Raw genomic sequence first — 20,894 nt, forward strand, 5'->3', positions numbered from 1 at the left:
TGCTACAAACAGCCTCGGATGCCGTATTAAGTTACTTGGAATACGCGTAACCATGAAATCATTTTCGAGTGAAGTGTTAATTCTGGGTTGACTTTAATTATCGATCTTCAGTTTGCGTATGTCGTATTTTCACGTGCCGCCGCGGGACAGACATTCTACCAATTATTTAGCGTGGCGTTTGATGAACCTAATCATCAAATTATGGCGAGCATTCATTTAAATATTTAATTTGGACAGTTATAGTAGCATCAGCGCATTAGACTCTGAACTGCTCTGTTAGTTAGATTGTGTGGATTCTTTTGTTTTCATCTGTGACTTTCAGAATACAGAACGTTTTTTCACGACCGTTTTTAATTAGAAATCCCAGACAATCTCCTAATTACTCAGAGCTATAAGCTGTAACTATAAGTGTATTCTCAGATGAAGTGGGCACTAGGAATTCTAATTACAGGCTTCACGTTTTGCTAATCACTTTCTGGTTGCCAATATTGTAGTTAGAGAGCCAGTGTTGAGAACGGCGAAAGACAGCATAAATAACATTCTAAATAATAGGAACTGGTTTTACATTCTACAAACCAAACATATTTAACAGCGACATATTTTCCCACCTGCCGCCCCACATATGGTTAATCGGCCAGGAAATGCAGTGATTCTACATTCAGACATATTTATATACAACAACAATATTATTCTACCCGCCGCCCCACAGGGTGACAGACGTAAATGGGCCCTGAGTGATACAGATCTGCTTTGGATAGAAGTACTTATATATAGTTTCAGGGCGCACCACAATGCAGTAGCAAATCCCCGTCCTTCTCCCAGTCCCTGTACTGTCTTTTATACTACCTCATATTGCAGGGGCGGGCTACATTTGGCACCACCTTACACGTTGTACACTATTGGCAGAGCTAGGACACCATGATGCCATTTCCACGGAATGGTCAAAACACAGCCTTCTCGCACTAACTCAGATCACTCTGTTTCTACATGGGCTGCAGAAGGTGGTAGGTACAGCTCTCTCTGGCTTCTGCTCTGTTCCTACTTAAATTGGAATGATCACAAGTGCAAAGCTGCAGAAATGGTGGCAGTTGCAAGATGCATAGGACTATCTAAAATTTTACCGTAGCTGATAGGTTGGGAAAAGGTGACTCATTTCAGGATATGAAAGTGCCAGAAATATGATTCACTAGTGGCTGTATTCATCAAAGGACTTCTCCATAGGACGCCGGCCGCGGTGGTCTAGCGGTTCTAGGCGCTCAGTCCGGAACCGCGCGACTGCTACGGTCGCAGGTTCGAATCCTGCCTCGGGCATGGATGATGTCCTTAGGTTAGTTAGGTTTAAGTAGTTCTAAGTTCTAGGGGACTGATGACCACAGATGTTAAGTCCCATAGTGCTCAGAGCCATCTGAACCATTTTGAACTTCTCCATAGGATCCAACACAGGTATGTGGTTGAATGGAAAACTTGATTCCAAATCATACACATCATTTCTACTCTAAGGTGTAGCACTAGAGATGTGGAAAGCTAGTGTACATTTTTACGACCTCAATCAGCACACCATCTACTGTCTGTGTTCCTTCTCAATCAACCGTCGCCTATAACCCAGTCAATATATCACCAAACCTCTGACATGGCATCCCGACAGAATTCTTTACAAATACTGGAGAAATATCTAGCGGAGGTGGCAGGACAGAGTTTCAAATACTGGTTTCATACCACATTCCTTAGCCGAATCACTTTCTAAATTCGGTAATTTTATTAAGAGGTTGCACCGTAGGCGATTTGTAACCACACTCTTTGCCTGATAATATACACTCTGGTGATCACCATCTATATTCACTGTCGCGGTATTTGACCAGGAAAACCACGTCATTTGTAGGTAATGCCGTACCTCGACTGACAAAGCCAGTATAGCTTCTAACATGGATAATTGTGTGCACCTGTAGAACCAATACCACTTGTGGTAGAAATATGGTCGGTTTTTTTTTTAACATCTGATGGTTTGTAAGATGATTACGCCTCTTTCGAAGATAGCGGGGTTCCACTCGCAAAAAAAAAAAAAAAAAAAAAAAAATCTTATGAGACATATCCACCCATCGCTGATTTTTGGTCAGCATTATTTCGTGTCGCCGGCATCAGTTATTGGCAAAGTGTTATACTTAGAAGTAGAGCGTGTGTGATAGGGTCACCGTGAGCATCAGGCTTATAATGTATGTGTGTATGTTCCAAGATGTGAAAAGCAAATGACAATGTCCAGTTGTAAGGAAGATACGGATTTGATGTGGAATACTGTGATAGCAAAGGGAAGAGTATATCAAGCCATAAGAATGGTACAGATATTTCTATTTCCAGAGCCATAGTCATCAGCAGGGTGCATTTCCGATACTTTGCTCATTGTCGAATGTCGTTGAACTAAGACCTAAATCGTAGAATTTAATTGTAAGTGTAGCGATCAAATATATATGTGGCCGATTTCGTAGGACGATTCTGTCTGTTCGTTGTTAGCGCGGCGGGGGCGGTGACCTGTGGCGGGAATGATTCACTTTTCCCGCTAACAGCAAGAGCTTTCCAAATGGGGAGGCCGGTTGGGACATAGGAATGTAGTTGAGTTAAGCATGTCGTCCTCTAGACGGCCGAATAGCAGACTAATAATTAGTATGTATTGGACAGCTTTCGTGATCGTGTGAAATTTGATAAGATTCAATATGAACATGTGTTTGTGCTGGACCATTTTTCCCTCCCATGTAAATTGTCTGATTGACTGCTTCTTCACATTTCCCGTCAGTATTTGGTTGAGAGAAGTTCGACTGTGGTGTGTGTTGAATGTATCTACCAGGTGAAAGACGGCTGGAGGACACGTTTTTGGGTTCTCTAGACATGAGTAGCACCTCAGTTGACTTTTTAAATTATAAGGATGACTTGGAATCTGCTATATCACTGACATCGCTACTGGAAATATCAGTTTCCTTTTTTTTCGAGTTTTCATGTAAAGGTCTTCACAGACGGGATAAGTTTCTAGTTAATGGTTCACAGTGATTTCTTAGTCACGGGAAAATTGTGTGATCGGGGTGGGGGAAGTTATGCATGGAATGCACGGAGACAAACCACGAGTAGGTGGTCTGAATGTATACAGGGTGGTCCACTGATCGTGACCGGGCCAACTATCTCACGAAATAAGCGTCAAACGAAAAAACTACAAAGAACGAAACTTGTCTAGCTTGAAGGCGGAAACCGGATGGCGCTACGATTGGCCCGCTAAATGGCGCTGCCACAGGTCAAACGGATATCAACTGCGTTTTTTTAAATAGGAACCCCCATTTTTATTAAATATTCGTGTAGTACTTAAAGAAATATGAATGTTTTAGTTGGACCACTTTTTTCGCTTTGTGATACATGGCGCTGTAATAGTCACAAACATATGGCTCACAATGTTAGACAAACAGTTGGTAGCAGGTAGGTTTGCTAAATTAAAATGTAGAACGTAGGTACGTTTGAACATTTTCTTTCGGTTCTTCCAATGTGATACATGTACTTATGTAAACTTATCACGTCTGAGAACGCATGCTGTTACAGCGTGATTACCTGTAAATACCACATTAGTGCAATAATTGCTCAAAATGATGTCCGTCAACCTCAATGCATTTGGCAATACGTGTAACGACATTCCTCTCAACAGCGAGTAGTTCACCTTCCGTAATGTACGCACATGCATTGACAATGCGCAGACGCATGTTGTCAGACGTTGTCGCAGGACCACGATAACAAATATCCTTCAACTTTCCCCGCAGAAAGAAATCCGGAGACGTCAGATCCAGTGAACGTGCCGGCCATGGTATGGTGCTTCGACGACCAAATCACCTGTCATGAAATATGCTATTCAATACCGCTTCAAACGCACACGAGCTATGTGCCGGACACCCATCATCTTCGAAGTACATCGCCATTCTGTCATGCAGTGGAAGAACTTACAGTAAGATTGGTAGAACATTACGTAGGATATCAGCGTACATTGCACCATTTAGATTGCCATCGATGAAATGCGGGCTAATTATCCTTCCTCCCATAATGGCGCACCATACATTAACCCGCCAAGGTCGCTGATGTTCCACTTGTCGCAGCCATCGTGGATTTTCCGTTGCCCAATAGTGCATATTTTGCCGGTTTGCGTTACCGCTGTTGGTGAATGACGCTTCGTCGCTAAATAGAATGCGTGCAAAAAATCTGTCATCGTCCCGTAATTTCTATTGTGCTCAGTTGCAGAACTGTACACGACGTTCAGAGTCGTCGCCATGCAATTTTTGGTGCATAGAGATAATGGTACGGGTACAATCGATGTTTATGTAGCATTCTCAACACCAACGTTTTTGAGATTCCCGATTCTCGCGCAGTTTGTCTCCACTGATGTGCGGATTAGCCGCGACAGCAGCTAAAACACCTACTTGCAGGTCGTGGTTGACGTTTCACATGTGGCTGAACAATTCCTGTTTCCTTAAATAACGTAACTACCCAGCGAACGGTCCGGACATATGGATGATGTCGCCCAGGATACCGAGCAGCATACATAGCACACGCCCGTTGGGCATTTTGATCACAATAGCCATACATCAACACGATATCGACCTTTTCCGCAATTGGTAAACGGTCCATTTTACACGGGTAATGTATCACGAAGCAAATACCGTCCGCACTGGCGGAATGTTACTTGATTCCACATACTTATACGTTCGTGACTATTACAGCGCCATCTACCACAAAGCGAAAAAAGTGGTCCAACTAAAACATTCATATTTTTTTAAGTACTACACGAATATGTAACAAAAAATGGGGGTTCCTATTAAAAAAATAGCAGTTGATGTCCATTTGACCTATGGCAGCGCCATCTAGCAGGCCAACCATAGCGCCATCTGGTTTCCCCCTTCAAGCTAGACTAGTTTCGTTCTTTGTAGTTTTTTCGATTGATGCTTATTTCGTGACATATTTGGCCCGGTCACTATCAATGGACCACCCTGTATATAAAAGAAGCGACTGTGTATTTGCTGGATGTAAAAGTATCGAAAATACCAAAAGGTTTCGTGGAAGTGGTAAAATCAATTACCCGAAAGGACTCTAGGGTCTCTTAAATTGTAATTACATCCTTTATTGATCGACAAGTATGTGATGGCGGGAGGCTTTTTTGCAGTGCGAAAACGACTCCGAGCTGGCGCAAGTGTGGATGTACCATACCTTTTTATATACCTATAATTGATAGTCAGGAATGTTATGCTGCTGTTTGAACGTAAAGGTACCGTGGCTTATTTTCTGACATACGTTTGTGGGAAGTAATCAAACCACTATTCACGTAAAAACAAAAAATGTTACGTATGTCTAGTCATAATGAAAGGATCGATTGAACATGGTAGACTGTGATTTTAACGCACTGAGGCGTATATCAGAACGTAAGTGTGGCCGTGCGGTTAAAGGCGCTGCAGTCTGGAACCGCAAGACCGCTACGGTCGCAGGTTCGAATCCTGCCTCGGGCATGGATGTTTGTGATGTCCTTAGGTTAGTTAGGTTTAAATAGTTCTAAGTTCTAGGGGAATAATGACCTCAGCAGTTGAGTCCCATAGTGCTCAGAGCCATTTGAACCATTAGAACGTAAGTGGCGATAGATTCACTGCGTAAACATATCCACGATATAACAATGCAAGTGTTCAACTGGATCTGCTGGAGTGAACATTTTCCTTGTTGTTCTAAGTGATTTTGAAACATCCTGGCAGATTAAAACTGTGTGCTGGGCCGAGACTCGAACTCGGGACCATTCTCTTTCGCGGGCAAGTGCTCTACCAACTGAGCTACCCAAGCACGACTCACGCCCCCTCCTCATAGCTTTACTTCTGCCAGTACCTCGTCTGCTACCTTCGAAACTTTACAGAAGCTCTCCTGCGAACCTTGCAGAGCGTGATTGGGTAGCTCAGTTGGTAGAGCACTTGCCCGCGAAAGGCAAAGGTCCCGAGTTCGAGTCTCGGCCCGGCACACAGTTTTAATCTGCCAGGATGTTTCATATCAGCAGACACTCCGCTGCAGAGTGAAAATCTCATTCTGGTAGTGATTTTGATTACAGTACACCAGCCTGTGTCGGCAATGACTCTCCAAGCAATATGTCCGTGGGTGCGGTATTCATTGTCACACACTTGTTTGAGGGAACTTGTCAGGATGCAGTACCTTCCAGAAGCGCTAATTGGAAGACTTTGTCAGATAATTTCCTAGGACTGAAGAGAATCGAGCCGGTGTGAGTGTAGGCATACCATAATGTTTTCAGGCGCTGTATAGATACAAAAGATAACTGCACTGTTTGTGTATAATGTGTATACGTCGCAGTGTAATGTTACTGTGGCTTATGTTGTGGAGTGACCAGAGAAAATGAATGTGTGTCCTGTTGCGTGTGACGTACAGATTCAGCGCATCAATAACCGCAAAGACATGAGAGGGATCTTTGTGTGGAAAATTATGTGCACTATAGATACTGAGATTCGTTCCAGAACCACAGCTGTCACGAGGAGACATTAACTGTACATCGATCGGTGTCAGACTGCGGCAGCAATCGTAATATTTATTTGTAGTTACACTAGTAACTATGTTCCTGATTCCCAATATTCTTATGAGTCTTGTATGTATTTGATGAACTTTTGCGGGGTTCATCTATAGAAATTCTGAGTGTAAGGTGATGCATACTTTGTTCATGTGTTAAAAGACAAGTTGAAGCAGACCATCCATCCTTCACATGATACCGTCCCTCATCTGACATTGTGGAATTAGGACATCTCCAGACCAGTAGCTGTAGGATACCGAAAATTCCAGCCTCGCTACGCGCACATCTCGTGGCGATGCGTCACCCTCGCTGGGCAGGTAAACACATGCACACGGCCACGGCCGACGTGCCTCATGTTAGGATCTCTAGGAACAATGCACCCTGAACTATTCTGCTAACGTTGGAACAGATTTCTATAGCACTGGACCCACAGCTCTGTGTCATCGTGCCAGCAACACTGCCTAGGTGAACACGTATTTCGACAGGAATTTCTCAGGTATCAAGTATGAAAGGGATGCCACCACCTCATAATTGTGGGACCTGAACAGACATCTGTGCATGGCTCGGCAGCTGACAGCCACATCGTCACTTTGCAGGGACGGGGGGGAGGGGGGGGGGGGCGTGCGGAGTTGGCACAATCACTGTCAGGCATCAGTTGGCGAGTTTGGTCTTTTATAAGCGATCTTTTGTTTAAACTATGGTCTATCGATTTCACCGGCAAATAAGATGCTGCAAATTAAAAAAACTGCCCTATGCTTGTGACAATATCGATTTATTAAAATTTGCAAACATTTTTTTATATCAACATGGTGTTAGCGGTAGAGTAGTTAAGGGGAGGGTGTGCGTTAGAGGGTACATAGAGCAGAACAGCAGGTGAAGTGCAGAACACTAGGTTACTTTGCATAATTTTTATGTAAAACGCAGTACAATAGTTTAAGGGAGTGGGTGAGAAAGAAGAATGCGCTAGGAATGGCGTTCAAAAGCGTGTGAAATTTGAGAAGTGTACCAGAAAATGGTACGAGGACACAACTAATTACTTGATTTGGTATAAAAGGCGGTGCAATAGGTTAAAGAAAGGGGGGTGACTTGAAAAACCACTTAACGGAACAATAGGTTAAGGTCTGACAAAGACCCAAACATTAGGTTAAGACACCCAGAGTACAGTGCCGAACATTAGGTTACGCTAGGTTTGCCCCATGTTATTACTTCTTACAAGACCTACATGTTTCCAAACAGCAGAGAATGATGAGCAAGAGAAATTCCCCCACAAACTGAATTTTTTATAAATAGACAGTATACCCTCGTATTTCCTGTTGTAAGATCCTTCGCCTCCACCAATTTCCATATATTCGATACACTGACTTGAATCTGCCAAATTGTTTTAATAAACAATATTCCATACATTTTCTAAATTGTTTAAACAATATTCCATACACAGCAATCGATTTCCGGACAAATTCTGTAACTAAATAAATAAACTGTATTCCATACACTGCCATAAATAATTAAATAATATTCTATACATTGTCTAAAGTGTTTAAAAAATATTCCACACACTGCAACCGAATTCCCTCCAAATGACCAATCAACTGAGTCTTTTTCCTGTCCATTTCTGGGAAGAAGGGTGGGAGGGGAGCGGGTTTACCAGAGGGGGAGATGTTAATTAATTCATCACTTTAATTATGTAGTCAATCAAATTGATAAGTGTGAGAAGGCCTATTCAAAAATGATTCAAATGGCTCTGAGCACTATGGGACTTAACTTCTGGGGTCATCAGTCTCCTAGAACTTAGAACTACTTAAACCTAACTAACCTAAGGACATCACACACATCCATGCCCGAGGCAGGATTCGAACCTGCGACCATAACGGTCGCTTGGTTCCAGACTGAAGTGCCTAGAACCGCTCGGCCACACTGGCCGGCAGCTATTCCTATAAGTCAGACCTAAAAGTGTACCTGTAGCAGCGAGGGGGCGGCAGTTTCCTGGGGGGTGGGGAAGGGCAGGGGGAACAATAGTTTAAGTGTCTATCAATCAAAATAAAGGATCCTTTTATCAGAACAATAGGTTAAGAGCCTGTCAATTAAAGGAGAGCAATAGGTTAAATACTTGCCAATCAAAGGAGAAGAATAGGTTTGCTCCTGATGTAGGCAACCCACGCTAACCACATGCACTGATGCCCCTGTTGCCCCTCTACTTACATGAAGCACAATTTGGTGTAATAAATCTGAAAGTGGCCATGTATCAGGTGTTTGTGTGCTTTTGTGGATGCATGCAGGAGATAAAATAAAGTGAAATGACTGGATATATTTCCGTTGATTTGCAGCACCAGAATACCTCTGTGAAGAATTGTGTTCATTATTTGCGTACATATATTTTAAGCAGAATGAAAAATGCTCCTGCACGAAGAGGCGAATGTGTCCAATGCGGAGTTAGGAACGTGAAAGGACGGAACTAGCTTTTCGACTTAACTGGCAAATTCAAAAACGTTTAAATCAAAACATGTGTCTGTTTTTGCATGTAAAATCTGAACAAGGCTGACAGTTTTTGCACGTAAAATCCGAACCGTCCGCATAAAAACGGTGCCATTAACTGAGGGTTGATTTCAGCGCAATTAAAATCGCTTACAAAGAGTATTAACCGATTCGCACATTTTGCCTGGGCACCAGTTTCCGTTCGTCATTCAAACCTTGCTTAATATACATAGCTACCGTAAGACAGATGTTCAAATGGCTATAAAGTGGCTACTGGTCGGAGCTAAACCAAAAACATTTTACCCCAAGTTCCAAGATCACATAGGAACCGAGCAACGACACCTCTTCCCCAAAACCGCGATTCAGATTGCGGCTTTTTCAGACATACAGTGATGGAAACAAAAGAGGTTTTCGACATAAAATAAAGTTGGTAGGCGTGTTTCTATATCTGAAACTTGATAAGTATTCTCATTTTGCACCAGCCCCATAAGAGTAGCACCAGCAGCGCCGCTATGAGGATTCTAACCAGGTTTGCTTTAAATACACGCTCTAACGGTCGAGATTGGACGCGATGGGTTGATGTTAGTCAAGAATGATGTTAAGGCGACAAATACGCCGTTATCAACACCTGAGTTCGAAGTGTTGATGTAATAGGGGTATGAGAAGGTGAATGCTCCTTCTTTCATGTTCCAGAAAGGTTTGGCAGGAATGTAGGCACTGTACATAACTGCAGGTTGTGGTCGTCATGGGAATGTACGGGCCCCAGAAGGCCGGGCTCCGGACGGCCACGTGACACTGCCGAGGACGAAGACCAACGTGTTTGCCGTGCGGTTCTGGCGCGTCGTACTGCATCTGCAACAGGAATTTAGGCAGCAGTTGTCACCTTAGTAACACAACGAACTGGTACAAATCGATTACTTCAACGGCAGCTCCGAGCCAGACGTCCAATAGTGCGTATTATACTGACTCCAGAACACTGCAGTTGGCGATTTCTGTTGCATCAACCGAGAGCTCGTTGGAGGATAGGATGGTGCTTTCTGATGAAATCTGGTTCTGCGTCGGTGCCAGTGGTGGCCGTATGTTGGTTAGTTGAAGGCCTGTCTGTATGCTAGACTCACCTAAAGCCGTCAGCACAGGGACCGTGCTGTAGAAGTTAACGTTGAGCGTGCCGAGTTCAACGTGCTGCTGAACGCTCAGGAACGATGCGACTTGTGCACACGGTACGTGGGTCCCAACGTGGTATACGCGATCGCAAAGCACTGCAGCGGCAGTTGAGGGATGTTTCTAGTTCGTAAATCACACTGTTTACTCAACGGGCGCGCGTAAATTTCCCACGTTAGGTCTTTTAGAACGCACATTTCCTCCATCGTCCACGATAAGGAAAGTACCACGTCCAATCAATAAGGACACAGTCTTATAATAGTTCCATCACAAACAGTGCGATACAAATTTGGAATACTTCACCGCATAAGATTAACATTATTTCATCATTCCCACATTTTAGTAAAACCCCAAGGTCAGTCTTACTTGATCACTGTTCGTACCCAGTAGCAGAATCTTTGCAACATGTGAATTACGAAGCGTAAAAGAAAAAGGAACAAAATATCTTTATACAAGTAGCGCAAGCTGTCCTGTAGATTAAGCCAATCGAACAAAGTCACACTTCAAAAAAAGGTGAACTTAAATTTCCATAACATCAAATATTGTAGTATATACATACATTAAACTAATAATAAAGTATCAGAACCTAATAAAAACGCGAATGTCAGGAAAAAAATTTAGGAGTGGCAAGACGCAACCACCGCCCGAACAGACAACTCCCTATGGAACAATAACGCTACTCATTACCCTATACCAACAACACGCCAGTAGCTACTAAACGTTGTATTTTACCTCTTGCTGAACGTAAATATGTTCCTAATTGAACTATATATATATGACAAGTTGTACGAACAATGCGTTTTGGGTGGATCTTCAGTGTGTCGCTGCCTTCGAATAGCCTACTCTCGTAATACGCAAGTTACAATAATTATTTTGCCACGAATATGTTGTTTGTCATAATTTTATTGGAACGAATCACACAGTTAACAGCGGGTTTTCCAGTGATTCTTAATTTGCTGGTGCTCAGAAACGGCATATATACATATGGGCTTGAAATGAATGCCAGTATGGCGCCTCACAACTCTGTACTGAAGGGAGACGGCGTGCGTGTGACGTGGGTGGCGTTGTGCCATCTCATTGGTCAACGCACAGACGCACGCTCAGAAAATCTGACATGCCAGATATTGCTCTGCACGTTCGGAAAGACTCCCGAACGTGCTATGCCACGCGATGACGTCAGAAACTCGGCACGCTCAACGCTCAACGTTCGGATGCACGGTCCGTGTGCCGACGGCTTAACCTACACCTGGAGTTATGGTCAGGGGTGCGATTTCATATGGCAGCAGGAGCACTCTCATGATTATCCCACGGACCCTTACTGCAAACTTGTACGTCAATCCCTTGATTCCGCCTGTTGTGTTGCAATTCATGAGCAGCAATCCAGCGGGTCTTTTCCAACAGGTTAACGCTCGCCTACATACCGCTGTTGTAATCCAACATGCTGACAGAGTATCGGTATGTTGCCTTAGCCTACTCGATCACCAGATATGCCTCCTATCAAGCACATGTGGGACATCATCGGACGACAACTCCAGCATCATCCATAATCAGTATTAACCATCCCTGAACGACCAAGCGCACCAGGCACGGAACTCCATCCCACAAACTGAGCCGGCCGCGGTGGTCTAGCGGTTCTAGGCGCGCAGTCAGGAACCGCGCGACTGCTACGGCCGCAGGTTCGAATCCTGCCTCGGTTATGGATGTGTGTGATGTTCTTAGGTTAGTTAGGTTTAAGTAGTTCTAAGAGGGTTTATACAAGGGCGATGTACTTGAGGACAATATTATGGAAATGGAAGAGGATGTAGATGAAGATGAAATTGGAGATAAGATACTGCTTGAAGAGTTTGACAGAACACTGAAAGACCTGAGTCGAAACAAGGCCCCGGGAGTAGACAACATTCCATTAGAACTACTGATGGCCTTGGGAGAGCCAGTCATGACAAAACTCTACCATCTGGTGAGCAAGATGTATGAGACAGGCGAAATACCCACAGACTTCAAGAAGAATATAATAATTCCAATCCAAAAGAAAGCAGGTGTTGACAGATGTGAAAATTACCGAACTATCAGTTTAATAAGTCACAGCTGCAAAATACTAACGCGAATTCTTTACAGACGAATGGAAAAACTGGTAGAAGCGGCCCTCGGGGAAGATCAGTTTGGATTTCGTAGAAATGTTGGAGCACGTGAGGCAATACTAACCTTACGACTTATCTTAGAAGAAAGATTAAGAAAAGGCAAACCTACGTTTCTAGCATTTGTAGACTTAGAGAAAGCTTTTGACAACGTTAACTGGAATACTCTCTTTCAAATTCTGAAGGTGGCAGGGGTAAAATACAGGGAGCGAAAGGCTATTTACAATTTGTACAGAAACCAGATGGCAGTTATAAGAGTCGAGGGGCATGAAAGGGAAGCAGTGGTTGGGAAAGGACTGAGACAGGGTTGTAGCCTCTCCCTGATGTTATTCAATCTGTATATTGAGCAAGCAGTAAAGGAAAGAAAAGAAAAATTCGGAGTAGGTATTAAAATCCATGGAGAAGAAGTAAAAACTTTGAGGTTCGCCGATGACATTGTAATTCTGTCAGAGACAGCAAAGGACTTGGAAGAGCAGTTGAACGGAATGGACAGTGTCTTGAAAGGAGGATATAAGATGAACATCAACAAAAGCAAAACGAGGATAATGGAATGTAATCAAATTAAATCGGGTGATGCTGAGGGGATTAGATTAGGAAATGAGACACTTAAAGTAGTAAAGGAGTTTTGCTATTTAGGGAGTAAAATAACTGATGATGGTCGAAGTAGAGAGGATATAAAATGTAGACTGGCAATGGCAAGGAAATCGTTTCTGAAGAAGAGAAATTTGTTAACATCGAGTCTAGATTTAAGTGTCAGGAAGTCGTTTCTGAAAGTATTTGTATGGAGTGTAGCCATGTATGTTAGTGAAACATGGACGATAACCAGTTTGGACAAGAAGAGAATAGAAGCTTTCGAAATGTGGTGCTACATAAGAATGCTGAAGATAAGGTGGGTAGATCACGTAACTAATGAGGAGGTATTGAATAGGATTGGGGAGAAGTTTGTGGCACAACTTGACTAGAAGAAGGGATCGGTTGGTAGGACATGTTTTGAGGCATCAAGGGATCACAAATTTAGCATTGGAGGGCAGCGTGGAGGGTAAAAATCGTAGAGGGAGACCAAGAGATGAATACACTATGCAGATTCAGAAGGATGTAGGTTGCAGTAGGTACTGGGAGATGAAGAAGCTTGCACAGGATAGAGTAGCATGGAGTGCTGCATCAAACCAGTGTCAGGACTGAAGACCACAACAACAACAAGTTCTAGGGGACTGATGACCTCAGAAATTAAGTCCCAAAGTGCTCAGAGCCATTTGAACCATTTGAACCCACAAACTGAGATCCTGCATGTATGTTGCATTCAATATCGTGGTGGTTACGTTGATTAGTAGTGTACCAGCGTTTCATATTTGCAATGGCTTAGGTCGCGCTTGCATTGGCCTGTGATCTTGCAATGTTAATCACTTAAATATGTTACCTGGACAAATGTATTCCCGAAATCTCATTACTCTACGTTAATTACTTTTTGCTGTTGCGATTTTTTTCAGTCAGTGTATTTCAAACCAGTTTAATAATTATTAACTGTGAGTTTCAAAACATGTAGGGTGTCCGTCGCACACGAAAAAGTTAAGACGTTTAGTAGGTACCCTTTCATAGACATTCTGATTTCCCATGGGCTCTATATGGAGCCCAGCGTTCGCGAAGTATGGCGAACAAGGTGACTGCGACATCACAGGTACCTTGCAGGGCCCGTAATCCTTGTGGGCCACGAGATCCACCATGCGTATTTGTGACAGAAATGATGTATGTGGCAGAGTGAGAGATTGAAATTGTGGCGCTGTGTGTGACTAAACAAGAGTGTATTGGAGATGATGTACGTAAAAATCATAGCCAGTAGAAATAAAGCAACTGCCGTCCATAGTAGAGAGATGTAGCAACTACAGCACTGTGACAGTCAGAATGTCCGTAAAACGTATACCATCTCCAGGTTTACAAAGCGTTGTACAGTAATTTATATATTCCGAAATTTATGACGCTACAAATACGGTAATGGGAATTTTCCTGTATGGGATACAGAAAAAAATCTGTCTAAGGCTGTCTTCTAAATATATCCGGCATCTGCTAGACGGGTTTGTTTTATTCTGTCAGTTCAGACACGGATTGGCCGTTCGTATGAGGAAGGTCATGACAGCTTTGAAGTAGCAAAGTACGACAGACCTTGCTGAAATGTCAGGGAAAGTTTTTAGAGCAAAGTTTGACCGAATTTCATTGAAATGAACTACCATACGACAAAACCGTTCCAAGGATAATCCAGCTCTCGTTATACACTTTTTTCCCAGAGGAATGCTCACAGAAGAAAGCTTATGCCATTTAAAGATATATTTTCCAGATAGGCATGGTGAATACGCAAAACTGATCTTTGAATTGTAAGGAGATATGAATCCAGCGTTGTTTGAACGCACAAATTGCCAAATGAAATCTGTAAATTCGTAAAACGCATATCAACTATCAGCAGCCTGATAATGCTGTTGGTTTCGAGGAACCTAAAAGTTCAGAGAACTATAATTGACAAAAATAGCGAAACCCGTACAAGTGGAAGAGGATAGGGAATGAAACTTGACAGGTTAAGATCGTACGTAATATATCTCAGTGATTACAAAATTTAGTTGCATATACAGGTAACTTGGCAATAGCGCGCCGTCTATCGCACGGCTTTCCGGATTGGGAAGGAGGCACAACTGATCTTCAAATTGTAAGGAGATATGAATCCAGCATTGTTTAAAGGCACAAACTGCCAAATGAAATCTGTAAATTCGTAAAATGCATATCAACTATCCAGCCCGATAATGCTGTTGGTTTCGAGGAACCTAAAAGTTCAAAGAACTATAAACTAGCCGGCCGGTGTGGCGGAGCGGTTCTAGGCGCTTCAGTCTGGAACCGCGCGACAGCTATGATCGCAGGTTCGAATCCTGCCTCGGGCATGGATGTGTGTGATGTCCTTAGGTTAGTTAGGTTTAAGTAGTTATAAGTTCTAGTGGACTGATGACCTCAGATGTCAATTCTCATAGTGCTCAGAGCCATTTGAACCATTTTTTTTGAACTATAAACTAATTGACAAAAGTAAGGAAACACGTAAAAGTGCAGGAGGATACGGAATGAAACTTGACGGGTTAAGATCGTACGTAATATACCTCAGTGATTACAAAATCTAGTTGCATGTACAGGTAACTTGGCAATAGCCCGTCGTCTAACGGCTTTCCGGGCGGGAAGGAACGCCTGGTCCCCGGCACGAATCCGCCCAGCGCACTTGTGTCGAGGTCCGGTGAGCCGTCCAGTCTGTGGATGGTTTTTAGGCAGTTTTCCATCTGCCTTGGCGAATGCGGGCTGGTTCCCCTTATTCCCCCTCAGCTACACTATTTTGGCGATTGCTGCGCAAACAAGTTCTCCACGTACACGTACACCACCATTACTCTATCACGCAGTCACAGGGGTTCCACCCGTATGGTGTGAGACGTTCCCTGGGGAGGTCCACCGGGGGCCGAACCGCACAATCACCCTGAAAGAGTGGTTCGGTGTGGGGCGGCGGAGGGGTGAAGTGGACTGCGGTAGTCGTCGTGGGGTTGTGGACCACTGCGGCTGCGGCGGGGATGGAGCTTCTCCATCGTTTCTAGGCCCCCGGTTATCATACAATACAATACACTACAATATAACTTGGCAATATGAGGCCATATGTCGGTGTGGTGTTGCATTCCCTGTGGCCAGGATGTATGCACTGATCGCGATAGGAAGTGTGTCATAAAGCCGCTGTGTCCTCTTCTAAGGCAAGCTGGGCCACAACTGCTGGAACTGGCCACTGGAATGCTGGATACCGGCCTTGGGAGAAAAATGAGGTACGAGCTGGTCCCACATACGCTGTTTCAGGGCGGTCTGAGGATCTAGCTGACCAAGTGAGTGCCTCAATATCACGCACACGGCTCACAGAGACACTTGCCATTTGTGGTCGAGTATTGTCCGTTTGAATAACGGCACCATGATACCGAGATTCATTACTCAAATGCAGAGCCGTTAATCAGCATTTCATGCTTCCATATCACGGCACCTCTCCAGACAAAGCCGTTTGTGTTGTGATGTTACGCATGGAGTGGTAACTTCATACTTCGGCTCCTGCTAATCTCTCATTAACGGTGCGGGATGACAGTGAATATTGCACAGGCTCCATTACTTGTTCTCGGACAGCAGGTGGAGATGTTGATACGGTGTACTTGTTGCACAGTATGCCGATCCTCCCTTCTGGTGGTCAGGTGCCGTCGACTACAACGTTGGAGATGACTACGTCTGCCCTCTCACGTTTTCATGCACTCCAACAGCAGTCCACTGTTACATCCAACCGCTCTATAAATCTGCATATTGCAAGACTCGACTATTCAGCCAAGTGGAGACCCACAATGAGTACTCTATCAAGCTGTGTCAGGTGCTGATAATGCTGTCTCTCACGAGTATATGGCATCTCCGCGTCCATCGCCGTGTTCACAGCTTCTGATGCTGTTCACATCCCTGTAATGCTTGGTAGCAACACTAAATTCGAACACCACTAAGACACTCTCGTGATCATTTACTTGTCACTAATCATTTACACATCCAGAGGAAGTGTGTGCGTGTGTGAAGTTACACTGACATGCTACCATGTCTTCTGGGTGCTTCACTTTTTTGTCAGTTAGTTTATAATTATTTAAGTAACGTTAGAGGTAATGTATAACAGAAGTGAATCTGGGCTGCTTACGTTATAAAGTAGTGAAGCTATGTAATCACATTGACACATAAAAGAAAATTATGTTATGTAACATTCATATGAATAAAAGCAAATATGTGAGCATATGTGTGAAGATTTTACGAGTGTTAAAAATACTTCCAAACACTCTGAACATCTATAAAAACGTATAGGGTGTTTCAAAATGAATATACGGGTTTTAAGGCTTTGTAGCAAGTATTAAATTCACTTTATAATTATAAATAATACACTAAATGAAAGAGAAACACAATCAGTTTTTCTTATAATTATTCAGTGTGAACACCGATCACACATCGAGTCGATATGCGAGTTGTTCCGAAACCTTGATCAATGTGTCAGGAGTAACTGTTGCAACAACACTGTTTCTAAAGTCGGATAGATCACCTGGTATCGGAGGCCCGTACACATGATCGTGTCAGATCGTGTGTGAACGTGGAGGTCATACATAAAATGCTGTGTCAACCGACCCCTTGCGCCCAATCCAATCCCGCATCCGGCCATCCTGATTTAGGTTTTCCGTGATTTCCCTAAATCGCTCCAGGCAAACGCCGCGATTTTTACTTTGAAAGGGCGTGGCCGACTTCATTCCCCGTCCTTCCCTAATCCGATGAGACCGATGACCTCGCTGTTTGGTCTTCTCCCCCAAACAACCCAACCCAACCCAGTCCGACGGTCGGATACAACGTCCTTTAACCAGTAGCGTACTGAATCATTCCAGTGAGGCGGCGCACCATCTTGCTCCCAAATATAGATGTGTTGTTCAGCTTCTTCCCATTGAGGCACGGCCAATAGCTGTAGCACATCAAGATAAGAAGCACCAGTTACAGTTCATTCACTGAAAATGAAAGGCCCATAAACTTTCCGCGGGTTATTTGTTTGGGCTAAGCTTGAAAGACTCGCACTCGTTCAACACGTTTTTCAGCCACTCTTTGTCATTCCTTACTCTTCCCATTGCGCACAGATATAGAAACAAAACTGTTTGAGTTGCTCTTTTATTTGATGTCTTATTTACAATTGTAAGTTGAACGTAATAAATGCTACAACGCCTTAAAACCTGATGTTAATTTTGAAACACCCTGTATTTTCCAATACCGCATAATAAGAACTTCCTATCTTCTGAGGAACCAATGATAGCAGCGACCGAAACGGCTTTCGACAGCAGGATTAAAAAAGGTGTTATTACCTAACCATGTATGGGTGATTGATCATAATTAGTTGATGTTGCTACTGTGGAAGAAACTCTAGAGAAAGCAGAAGATGCTTCTTAAGGACTAGCATTAAATTTCAAGTACCGGCTCAGACTATTGTAGTTCATGTATATACTTATTGTGAAATTAATCAGATTGATAAAGCTCATTACATACTGAAGGACTGTATTTTGATAGAAATGATAAGATGAAGACTGATTACAGCAGGGCCGGCCACGGCGAGCAAACCTTCACACGTGCAGTGTGTATGGACCGCAGGCGGACCAAGCCCCGGCTTGTCACTCGACATTGCCCGATCCTTCTCGGAAATAACCGGAACTGTGCGATGTCCAATTTGGCATTGCAGACTGACATTTTTCGGTCGCCACAGCTCTCTGAGTTCGGCAAAATCGTGCTGTCAGCGCTGTTTAAGCTTTGATATTTGTTCATGGTATAAAGGACTTCACAGATTCAATGGCTGTGCTCAATTCACGTAACGACATGTACTGCAAATTTACTATGAAATGACGATACGATACCATGAAGAAAGGATTTAACGATTTAGTTGGCAATGAACGAGCAAAAAATTACAACGATCAGCAGACGGAATTCATTGTTCAGTCCATAAGAAAGCACTTTTTCCTAGGTTTGCAGGATTGGAGCACGTGAAGAAATTTGACATACGACCAATCTGGAAACCTGTAACATCGGCGTTTGGTGTTTGCTGTCTCCCTGTGAAAACCTCTGAAACTGCGTGCTATTTTTGTAAAGAATGCGTAGTCTGGGCGCTCCCACACAGTGTAGCGGAATTTGCTTTTAAGCCGAACACGGGGTCGTTCTCCCTTTCACTCGGGCAAACGCTGTCTGCTCTACAGGCAGTCGCCGACCGAAGTAGATAGGTTGACTCGTCCTCTCAATGGACGGGCCTCCTGGCGTGCAGTTTGCCTCTCCCGAACTAAAAGCTTCTGTGACTGTCGTGTCTTGAATGTGTGTGTGTGTGTGTGTGTGTGTGTGTGTGTACGCCAGCCTTGAGTATTTCAGTCTCGGTGTGCACTTGCGATTTACTTGTTATTTGCATATCGTTTACATGAATTCATACAACATTGAGTTTATCTTAACGAGTTTGGGTTCGAATGAAGCGTCTTGATGTGTGGAATATGATTGTGAGGGCGGAATATGTAAGCAATGAAGGTCAGGAGACCATGATGTCTTACATGTTTATTAAATATGTGCAGTTGTGATTGTTTAATTAGACTATATTGAATATTGTAAAACAATGTAGTACATTTTATGCAAAAGAATTGATAATTACATATTTTACTCACTGTTGGAGTTACATTTACAAATGGGAGAAGACAGAATGACAGAATTACATGATTTAGAACTACTATATGCGTTGGATAGGCCCACACTGGATTATGTGTGTTTTCCATGAGTAGTTAATGTGTACTTGTATGACCAAATTATGGAAATTCCTTAGAAAAAATTTGTTACAGAACTCCGTTTGGTCATTTACGAAGTCTTTTGGGAATGCTTTTATTATCCAGGTAGAGTACATATAAATTGCGAACTACGTCTGTCACTGGATGTTCAGCTTTAGCTCAGCAGGGTTAATGTGGACTTGCTTGAGATTTTTAAAAGAAGATCATCTATGAGTCCCCAGAAACGTATACTGAAATCTCTTCCTGTTTTGTTAATGCATATTTTCGATCTTGAATCTCAAATGACTTTATATGTTCCCAATCACTTGGATGGCTTGTTGTTATTTGTAATTCTGTGGATGGCTTTTCCATTATTTTCTTATCTGTGTAAAAACAGATTCTAACACTTCTTCCTTTCAAAGTTTTCCTAAAAATGACATCCTCAAATATCTTTCTGTTAACTCTGATGTGTTGTTACCTAGCGTTTGTTTCTCTTGGTTGGGTTCGTGGAAATTTACCAGGTACTTGTAATTAATGTATAGATACTGACGGAGATCCAATTTGTGTTTTAATTATCATATGACAGCGAAACTTGGTAGATATGCTAATGCCTTAATGCGGATTTACGATGGATAAGAAATGAGTTCCGGTTTTGGCCACCAGGTGCAAATCTGGCACTGTTGACTGTTTGCATCACGGTATGGCATCCATGCTCTCATTTGGCTAGCCACAACATAAGGGAACAATATGACTATCGAGAAGAGAGATCGTGAGCTGTTAGAGTGAAAATGTTTTACATGAACGACAGCAATTACAGTGCTGCTTTGAGAGAAGTCTGAGGAGAGGTCCGATGTCATTAAATGCTTTAAAGGAGTTGATAATGAAATTCTAAAACACGGGCGACCTTGGTGTGGCACGAGGAAGGCGTTCCACACTGGAGGAAGTTATTGACGAGGTTTATTGACGAGGTTGCTGTTGCTGAGACTGAACATGCAGCGCTAGTGTTCGTGCAGGAGAATTGTACATCCATGGTAAAGAATACGGGAAGGTTTGCGGTTTATTTTACATTGGTACCCGTACAAGATCCAACCTGAAACCTCGTGGTCCGCAACAACATTCTGAATTTGCTCTTCGGTTTGTGGCATGGGACCGATGTTGATGACATTTGGCAGGGCAGTATTTTATGATGTGCTGATCACATTTTAGAATACAGTCTGCAGT

Source organism: Schistocerca nitens, chromosome 4 (genome assembly GCF_023898315.1).
Source record: "Schistocerca nitens isolate TAMUIC-IGC-003100 chromosome 4, iqSchNite1.1, whole genome shotgun sequence".
Lineage (NCBI taxonomy): Eukaryota > Metazoa > Arthropoda > Insecta > Orthoptera > Acrididae > Schistocerca > Schistocerca nitens.